Here is a 9892-nt window from a genome sequence, read left to right on the forward strand (position 1 = left end):
GCCGTCATTCGTCGTCCACAATGCGGCCCGGGATGGCAGCGTTGACCCCCGCTGCCCCCCTCCCGAGACAGGGGACCGGGCGGCCCCACATTCCTGAGTGAAAGCAGATCATCTGCTCGTTTCACTTACTGTACGAGCCGCCCCTGCACGTGCACACGGGCCGCGCGCCTGCTGCCGGGCCCCGAAGCCCTGGCATGTTTGCAAGTGAGTGAAATAAACGGCAGGTGTCCGGCAAGGTGCACGGGCTTGTCGAGCTCGCGGTCGCCCTTCACTTACAAAGTGGCAAACTCTCCATGCCGCAAGAATACCAAGTGCTGAACGTGTCTGGTATACAATCCCAAAACACAGGCACAGTGCGCAGAGCAAGCCAAGAGCTCTCAACGTTTCCATCTTATGTGAGTGGGATCCCCGCCTATGGAGCACCCGCACACAGAAGGCGAGTCTAGTGATACTGCGCACCCTGTATTGTGTGATTGACTGTGGAAACAGGATGAAAGTACTGACAATAGATATACTTTGTGAACAATGCACTCCCAGGAGCGCAAAGAAAGGTTGCACAATTTCAAAAAAGTGTTCTACGGATTTGGTTGTCATGCCCATGGGTATTTCCATAGCACAGCCCTTCCTTGGCCACATAGCGCTTTGTGATCACCGCAGCCTTTGGTAGAGATTCATTCAAGAGGAGATTCTCCATAGGGACGCTCAATTACATATATATATATATACACATATATTTCTTGTCCTGAATCTGCTATCCTGGAACCAGCAGAGCCAACTGCTAGGAGTGCTCAGCTTCCTAAGTCGAAAAGATCATCATGTAGCTCAAAGAGAGAGGAAGCGTGGCAGCCCATGCCGGACAGGGAAAGGAAGAAAGCTTGTCAGAGCTCTGGCTTTGATGGCAACATTTCCCCTTTCCCTCTCTAAAATGGTCCCTCTTCTAATCACCCAGGGACAGAGCACAATCTTACCACCCAATGCAGCTTTCCTTAACCCCTCCCATGCTGGTGACGAACCCCAGCCGTCACGCCCCACGGTGGGCGTGTGCTGATGACGGCTGGGGTTCGTCACGGCCCCACCCTGTTCTTTTGTTTACCGCACAGCGGTAAAATCGCGGCCGCAGCAAAGGGGTTAATATTCCCTAATTTCTGGCCGCCATTTATTTACATCATTTGGCACTCCACTGACTGGAAAACATTCTGTCTTGTTTGTCACTTCCTTCTCTGACCAGCACTGATTCACCATAACACACCTTGCAGGATCCTCCGATATTCTGAACATGTAAAAGTTAAACCGTCATACTAAAAACTGGCCTATCTATGAACCCTAATGAACATCAAACCTGGGGGCATATTACCAAGGGCTCTATCGCCGCTTTAGCTGTACTTTTTGCCGCTAAAGCAGCGATTTTTTTATCGCCCTATCAGCAAGCTGTCGCTAACAGCAGTTAGCGACAGCTTTCTGGCGAAAGCGACCGGTTTGGCTGCCCCTTTGCATGTCAACGATATTTATCTCTAATGACATGCAAATTAGGCGTTCCCGACCAACAGACCTTATAAACAGCCACTAACAGGCCTATCGCCTATTAGCAAGGAGGCCCTGGCCCCGGTTAGTGACGTAAAAAGTCGCGCTAACCGGGGTCATCGCTGTTTTTTAACACCTGCTAATTTCATGACTTAGCAATACCTAACATGGGGGGAGGGGGTGGATTATGCCGATACGACCACAGGGTCTTATCAGCAAAGTTTTCCCCCTTTCCCAAGCAACATCGCTGGTTTTGTTGCAATGTTGGCCCTTCCCTCCCACGATCTCTGGAATATATATCACCATAGCGCTAATTGTTGCTAATACAGCGTTAGCGCGGCAATATTTTCCAGCGATAGCGGACGATGAAAACTTTCGCGCTCTGCGATATTTGTAACAGTTTGTTGCTAACATGGCCCCTCTTCCCCATATCAGACCTTAACCTTTTCCATGTGTTGGATAGCCGCCGACCGTCCGACGTCACGGTGGGCATGTGGGAGGAAGGCCGGCAGCCGTCTAAACTGAGAACGCATCATTTTTTTTTGTACCACGGCAGATTGTCCGCCGCGGCGAAGCGGTTAAAAATCTAGTCCAAGCCACGGCTATATCAGGAAAAGAATATGATGATGCTTCAGTCATTGGTCTTCCAACTCACACATTTAAAGGCTGCACCTACCTCTGCTGCCCACCTTAACGAGAAAAGTAAATGTAACCACGTATCTTCAATAATGGCATAATTAAACTGGCGACCCCTTGATTCTAGAAGTACTTAGAAGATGGCCTAAATAATTATAGGGTTTCACACAAGGTCATCCTAGTGTACCTGGCAACAAGAGTGAGTCTATTCTGAAGAAATAGAAACCTGAGAGGGAAAGTCTCATCATGAATGGAACTCCCCAGATTCAAACAACCCCATCATAAAGTGAGGTTTTACAATAATGTCCCCAAAACCAGAAAACCTTTAACTCCTCGCTATAAAGATACACTGGGCTCCAGCTTTTATATTGTTAACATCTTGGCACAAGAAACATTCCCTACAAACCTACTGTTATAAAAATTATTCATATTGAATGTACGTGCCTGCTTTGATGTCTGAACTCTATTCATTGATGTTTTTGTATATTTGCACAATTCTCACTAGTCCTACACTATTGATCTACTGTTTATGTGAAGGGTTCAGGCACGTTTGTCTGGATTGATTACACAATACCTACACAAATAATAAACTAAGGAAAAATCATCGGCAAAGCAGGAAGAAACTGAATGTTGCTTCTTCTAGCTCCTCCTTTTGCAATTATGCCACTCTCTTCCCATGTGTCCTGAAAGAGAGATTACCCGTATTGTGTTTTGACCGTCCTCTCCCCTTATCCCTTGTAAGGACTTACTTAAATGTGTTTCATATACTATATAAGATTTCACTCATCTGGAATTGTTTCCTTGTTGTCCTATCATTTTCCTGCAAGGCATAGCTGCGCTGAATGTGATAAAAAGGAGAATGACAAATAAATAGCACAATAACATGGTACTTTATGGACAATGTTCTAGTCAGCACTGGTTTGTCGCAGTCCTGGGCACAAGGAGAGGGAACTGCCAAAAGTTCCAAATATCAAGGATTCCTCTGTCATCCAATGCCCTGACACCCAAAATTAACAGGATCTCACCCACAACAAAAGGGTGGATGTAAGATGTCAAAAGAGTCCTGCTGTCCAGTTAGGAAACAGAGACATTAGGAACTTGACCCTCTTGACCAAGAAGGCAGAGAGAGACTAAGGGGCCTATTATCAATGCTGACGATATGCTATTTTCGCAGCTTTGGCGGCCGTTTTCGGCAGCTAAGCGGCGATAATACTATCGCCCAATTAGCAAGCTGTCGCTAACTGATGTCAGCGACAGCTTTCAGGCAATAGCGAGTGGTTTGGGGCCCGCTTTGCATGTTAGCGATAATTATTGCTAATGACATGCAAAGTGGGCGTTCCCAACCCGTTAGCGACTGAAAGCAGTCGCTAACGTCGCTAACGCCTATTAGCAAGGCAGGCGTAGCGATGGCAATATTCACCAAAAACTAACACCTGCCCAGGCCAGTTCTTAGCCATGTTATCCAATGGAAGGTGGATAACATGGCTAAGAGCACTTAGTCGCTAATGCATGAATATCGCTGTATTCTCAGCGATATTCACGCTATCGCCAGAAAAATTATCGCTTTGGAAATAAACGTAGCTAATAGCACGTTATCTCAGCAATAATTTCCAGCGATGCTTAGTGATAAAAAAATCGTGGCTAAGCCTAGTTAGCGATAAATATCGCTAATCATTGGTAATATGCCCCTAAATTTCTTCAAAGAAGGGTAGCCTGGGTATTCTCCATAATCAAGTTCCACAAACAAAACAATCTTCTATACATAATTCGCAGTAGGACTACACAGGAAGACGAACTGTTAACTCTTTGTGGCATGCTTCATCATCCGGTTCTTCATCCAGCACTGGGAGGCATCCTGGGGTGGTCTCAGTGGCAGGTAGACTATTAATGAACAAACTATGAAGGAGCTTACTATGTGTTTTGTGTAGAGGCAATAAGTGTTTGTGCGTATGGAAATCATACTTGTATTCATTGCCTCCCTTACCCCCATCTGCAATGTTTAAACAAGCAGTTTTGTCTCCCGGTCCCTGCTTGTCATCTTGGTCGACATGTTTCAGTGGCCTGCAGGAAGTGGCCTTTCATCAGGTCTGGTTCCTTTCAGAACACACATGAAAAGGATACAACAAACTAATGACTACTTGATTTCAGAGTGCCGTGGGGGCTCCTATAAATTAAAGTGGTGAATAATAATCAACCACATATAAATCTATTGTTGATGCAACTTAAATCCTGTGATCAAAGTGGTGAAAAATTGATCTCTCTTAGTTATTATACCATGTTAATGTTTAAACCCTGAAGTTTTAGTTAAAAAAACAAAAACCTAAAGAGAGGATTGAATCGGGCAAGATTAGGGACTATAACTATAGTTGATACACTCAATAGTTAAACAGTGTTACACTCCAAGCTTATAAATTCATGACTGGAACGTGTGCACATGCTAGTGGAATCTACACCAAGTTGTTGATTTTTGTGTGTGTGTTTTTTAACAAGCTGTGGGGAATATAGCATTTGCCCTTGACATGTATTGGTATGGAGTACATCCATAAGGAATCGTTTTTTGAAAATCCAGCAGTATGCACTGTGGGTAGGGCAACCAACACACGTGCCCTCATTCTTGAGTCCATGTTGTTGTTCCCTGATATGGGAAGTAAACTTACAAGTCCTGGGAGTTGGCGAAGGGCAACTGTCCATAATCTGAGATTCTGGTCACACCAGTATCTCCACACTAAACTCCTTCAATCTCGTAACAAGAGCCTGTGTCTCCAAGCAAGCCAGCACCTGCTTTGACATCCTATGGAACGTGGCTGGGGAATTCTTTAAGCACAAAAGTTATTACATTAAAGTTGTTGAGGATCTGAGGTGGGGAGGCCCTCTTGTCTTTGGCTGAATGAACCAAAGCACAGCACTGGTCGAACACAATGTACTCATGAGTTTGGCTGCACCCTACTTATCCTCAAACGTTTACCCTAATAAAGGGATGGACAACGATCTTGGTCACAATTCTGAGGACCTAATAATGTATGCAAGTGCAAGGTTTCAGCAACCCTTGCTTAGGAACTAATACCAGAGGGCTTTGGACTATTGAAATGCACAATTAGTTCCAGATTTTGACATCGGGGCAGCATCTGCCCTAAGGCAGCCTGTGCGACTCTCTTACATATTGTAAACCATGATCTTTACAATCGTACGCCCCCCCCCAAGTTGATTTCAAGGATTCAGACCAAAGTTCTATGATGACATGCCAGCCAGTTATTTCATGCCTCAAACATCCTCTATATGCTATTTAGGAAGCAGTGCAAAGGCCCTCTACTGAACCATCCTTCTCGGATACATGTGGCATTTTAGGGAAGCGCCCACTCTGTTCCACAACCTACTGCATGGCCACAAAGACTGGAACTGAGGCCTCAATATGAGGTTATGGCTTAAGCCTTTTAATGTGGATGGATTTGTGGGGTTCTCACTGGCAATTCTAACGTCAACCAAGCAGTTGATGTATCTTATTTTTGTAATATGATATCGGCCAATTTATCCCAGAAGCCCACCAAGTAATCAGCGGGCGAATCAGAGCTTCCAGATGGTCCCTGCAAATATCTCACTGCGAATAAAAGAGGGAGTCAAGGATATCAGATTTGAAGTCAGCCTAGGGGCTGGGATACAATTTGGCCTCTTTTACTCATTGACGTTGCAGTCTGCCTGGCCTGTCTCTTACCAAAATGATGTTGCCCTATGTCGGGGCCTTCCTTAGCTCTCCCAGCTCTGAAATCTGTCTCTAACTCTTGGCTTGACAGATAAGGTACCAATAAGTGAAAGGGACTGGAAAACCTGCTTGCGCCCGCTGGTAAAAAGTTTGAATAGTCAAAGGGCCAGGAATGCCTGCCTCTCCATGCAGTACTTCCGGAGAGTTTTCTGAGAACACATCACCACCAGCACTAGGACAGGGAATGTAATGTCACCTAGCCAGAAACAGAAGCAATAGGCTAAATGTTAATTTATCACTGAGAGCCGATTTGTCCTTTGGCCACTTCTCATGCAGGGCAGGCAGTGGCCCATCCATGGCTTGCCACCGTCTGCACAGATATCCGCTCCATCACTTGCTCAGCGAATTGATTCCTCCACTTGGGGCAGTGGGCCCCGCTATCCCTCATTTTTCAGAGACAGCTGATCTTACCATCACTAGTCACAGAGAGCAAATCTAGCTGTCACTTGTCAGAAACACCAGCATAACCCCCTGCTCTCCTGATCTATCACTGGATAGATGCTGATCTGTCTATCTTTCTACCTGAATTTTCAGTCTGTTTACCTCTCTATCTACACCCACCACCAATGCAGGATAGCCCTCTGATTTACAGGCTCAGGGATATGGCCTCTCGAGGTACAAGGAGTAAGAGGACATGCAGCTTTAGGGAAAGGGAACCATGGAGACAAATCTGGTGCAACATGCAGTCCTGTCAAAAGGGAATGGGGAAGGGCAGGGGTTAATTATTCCCCAGGCCCTTTTCTTTTCAGGGCCCCGACTTATATCTAAGCCTGCTTTATTCATCAATGAAGCATACCAGTAGATGGCAACCGGTGCTGTGAGTTTGCTGACCAGGGAGCCTCATAAGCATTTGACATGCCTGGTGATAAGAAATACTAAGGGACGGGAAGCACAGGTACAAGGTATATAGGGACAGGGAGACTCTCTCACCGAGAAACATTGGGGGTGGACACACCAGACTCAACAATGCTTAGATGTTGGATCCAAGAACAATAAGCAATAGATCAGGAAAGGAACAGACCTGTTCCAACTTCAAGGATACAGAAAAACAAGAACAGGGGGCAGAATGGGTCCATTAGAACCTAGATCAGGAACAATGCCCTCAAGATGAGAAGCAGAAGATCCACAAACACTTCAGCTTGAATACTCACAGATGCAACAAGTTACATTGTTTGAAAGGGCAAAATATCCATTGCACCTACAAAACAACAGTGCTGTAGCTGACAAAGGTTGCAGGGAGGCCTGTATAACCCAAGCCACAGTTATTGCATAACTCACAAGGGTTAAGTTGGAAAGTTGGCATAGAAAAAGGTCTGACCCCCACAATCATAGAAAAACTCCTCATTTTACAATCACACCAATGCCAACATTTACTTAGGCCTGGGGAAGGCTTGCGTCCCCCACCACACTCAAATATTTGCTTAGGTCTGGCCTGGGGACGAGGTACTTCTCTCCCCTCCCCCTCTCCTTCACTTCCCCTTCACACATAGAGATCGTCCATGAAGTAAACCCACAATTGCGAACAAAATATATGCCCATAAAAATCTAAAGCACCAGGAAACAAACGAAGAATTAGTGAAAGCTGGGCTTTTATAAAACCTTGTAACAACACAACAACAAGCTCTTACTTATATCGATCTGCCTCTATCTTCAAGGGACAATTCTATTGATTGTACCACTCTAATAAATATTGACAAATATGATGACCATTCTCATGCCACACAACATGCATTACATTCCACCAACACGTGTTGAGGTTTAGCGACAGAGCCGCTTAGAAGGAAAGCAGGAGAAAGGGTAGTCCTTTATCTAGACATGAGTCAAACTGCATTTGGACAGCTCTGAAAAGCCGTGTAAAAGATGACACTGGTTGAAGAACAGACCTCAATCCTGAGTCGGTCCCTGACTGTCCTGTGTCTTGTCTTCAGTTCTTCCCTCCCACCACTGAGTACTCTCCTGTTTCCTTCAATTATCAAAACACTACAGAAGAACTGAATCGAGGATGAACTCTCCTGAAACCTCATTTTACAAATGCATGGCTACCAACTAACCATATGCCACTAGCACAGGCCACTAAAAAAAGTAGGGAATCTAGAGGCATGTCAGCTCAATAGACCTTATCCAGAGTTTGGAGGAAATAGGACATCTGCCATAAAGTGATGGAAGTTATTGCAGCATATTTAGAGTTAATCAAGACCAATATTCTCTAAATCGGATGGATAGGCCACCTTCAGCTTTTTGATGGATTTTCCTCATCCATCATCAGACACTAAATGACGCCCAACGTGCAGAACACAGCACTTAAATATTAGTGGCTAAATTGTCAGTAACTCAAACTGAGTTACTCGTGTATCTGCAGCATGTACTCTGCCATTGAAAACGCCTTGCCTCGCTATTCCCTCTTTGACCAGAGGACATGAATCCTTACTCCACCCCGGTCAATGCTTGTGACCGAAGGCATGAATATGGGAAGAATTCTGAAAGGGGAATCCCGGAGGAGTGGATTGCTGTCATAGTCTGAATACAAGCAAGGTCTCGCCCTCCCGTGGGAAGACCCAAATATAAGTCATCACCCCTCCATAAGATCCGGCCGGGGGCGAGGGTGTTACTTCCGCCCCATGAGTATTTTGGAGAGCATGAGTAACCACATTCAGATACATACACGAAATATTTCCATTAGGCCTGGCAGATTCATAATAGGGCATTAAATGGAATTGAATACCAGGCCGGGGACTGGCCAGTGGAAAGAATGTTATCAAAGGGTCGGGCAAAGCAGAGCACGATTTGCAGCAGAAAGCATTCCTCCGCGCATGTTGAATTCACCGTTCACATCCACTGAAATAGTGCCAGGCAGACCCTGCGCACTCCGGGTTAAGTTGCACCCTGAAGCGAGCTCATTTTATCATGGTAACTTGCAATACCTAGTTTTATGTATTAAGCTATTTCAGTTTCAGTTTACAATCCAAGAAGAGAATACTGCCGATGTTATGTAGGTTTGTCACAAATCCCTCGAGCTCGAAATTCTTCTATCCAGCACATTTTCAGGTTTTTGGGTTCCTTTAGCTCTGCGCCCTACTAATGACCTTGAGGGGTTTTACAGCACCAGGCTCGCCAGAAAGAAGCCTTGGGCCTCATTTATGAAAAGTGACGCATCCTTGCGCAAACGCAAGGGTGCGTCACTTTTCCGTACGACACGCTGCGTCAGAAACTTGCGGCGCGGATGCGTCATATCTACGGAATGACGCACCGTGCCGCAAGCGGAGGCGCAAGGCGGGGAAAAGTCACGCAGACGCGGCCGTCCTGACGTAGCGAAAAGACACGCAAGTGCGGGAAAAATGCCGTAAGTCGCATTTGCGGAACGACGCAAGTGTACGCATCGCTGCGTCACTATTACGTTGCGTCAGAATCCGGAAAACGCCCAAAACACGCGCATCTATCACCTAATTCACCCGCAAATGGAAAAAATTGCCACCATGGAGCCTGAAGGACAGAGCAGCAGCCAAGGAAACCTGCCACATGGCAGCCAGGATGCCCAGCCTGCAACACAGGGGGAAACTCTTGGAAAGAGGAAGCGCAAAACAAATTTCAGTGCTGAGGAGAACGATACACTGATAAGTGAGGTAACAGACCACCAGCACCAGCTGTTTGCCAGTTCCAAATTGCCACTAGCCAAAAAAGAGGCCATTTGGCTGGACATTTTGACCAAGGTGAACAGTGTGGGCCAATCTAGGCGGACAGTCATTGACCTAAAAAAACGGTGGAATGATATCAAGCGCCGCACTAAAGAAAAAATGGCCAAAAACCGGAAAGACTCTGGGCTTACAGGAGGAGGCAGCCCATCACAACAAGAAGAGCTGGATGACCTTGAGGAGCGGGTAGCAGCGGTCATCCCAGAGGAGTTGGTCGTCGGAATCCCAGGGCAGGACAGTGCACTGCATGAGGAACTGGAAGAGCCACAGGAAGACACACAGGGTAAGT

The sequence above is a fragment of the Lissotriton vulgaris genome, chromosome 5 (assembly GCF_964263255.1).
Source record: "Lissotriton vulgaris chromosome 5, aLisVul1.2, whole genome shotgun sequence".
NCBI lineage: Eukaryota > Metazoa > Chordata > Amphibia > Caudata > Salamandridae > Lissotriton > Lissotriton vulgaris.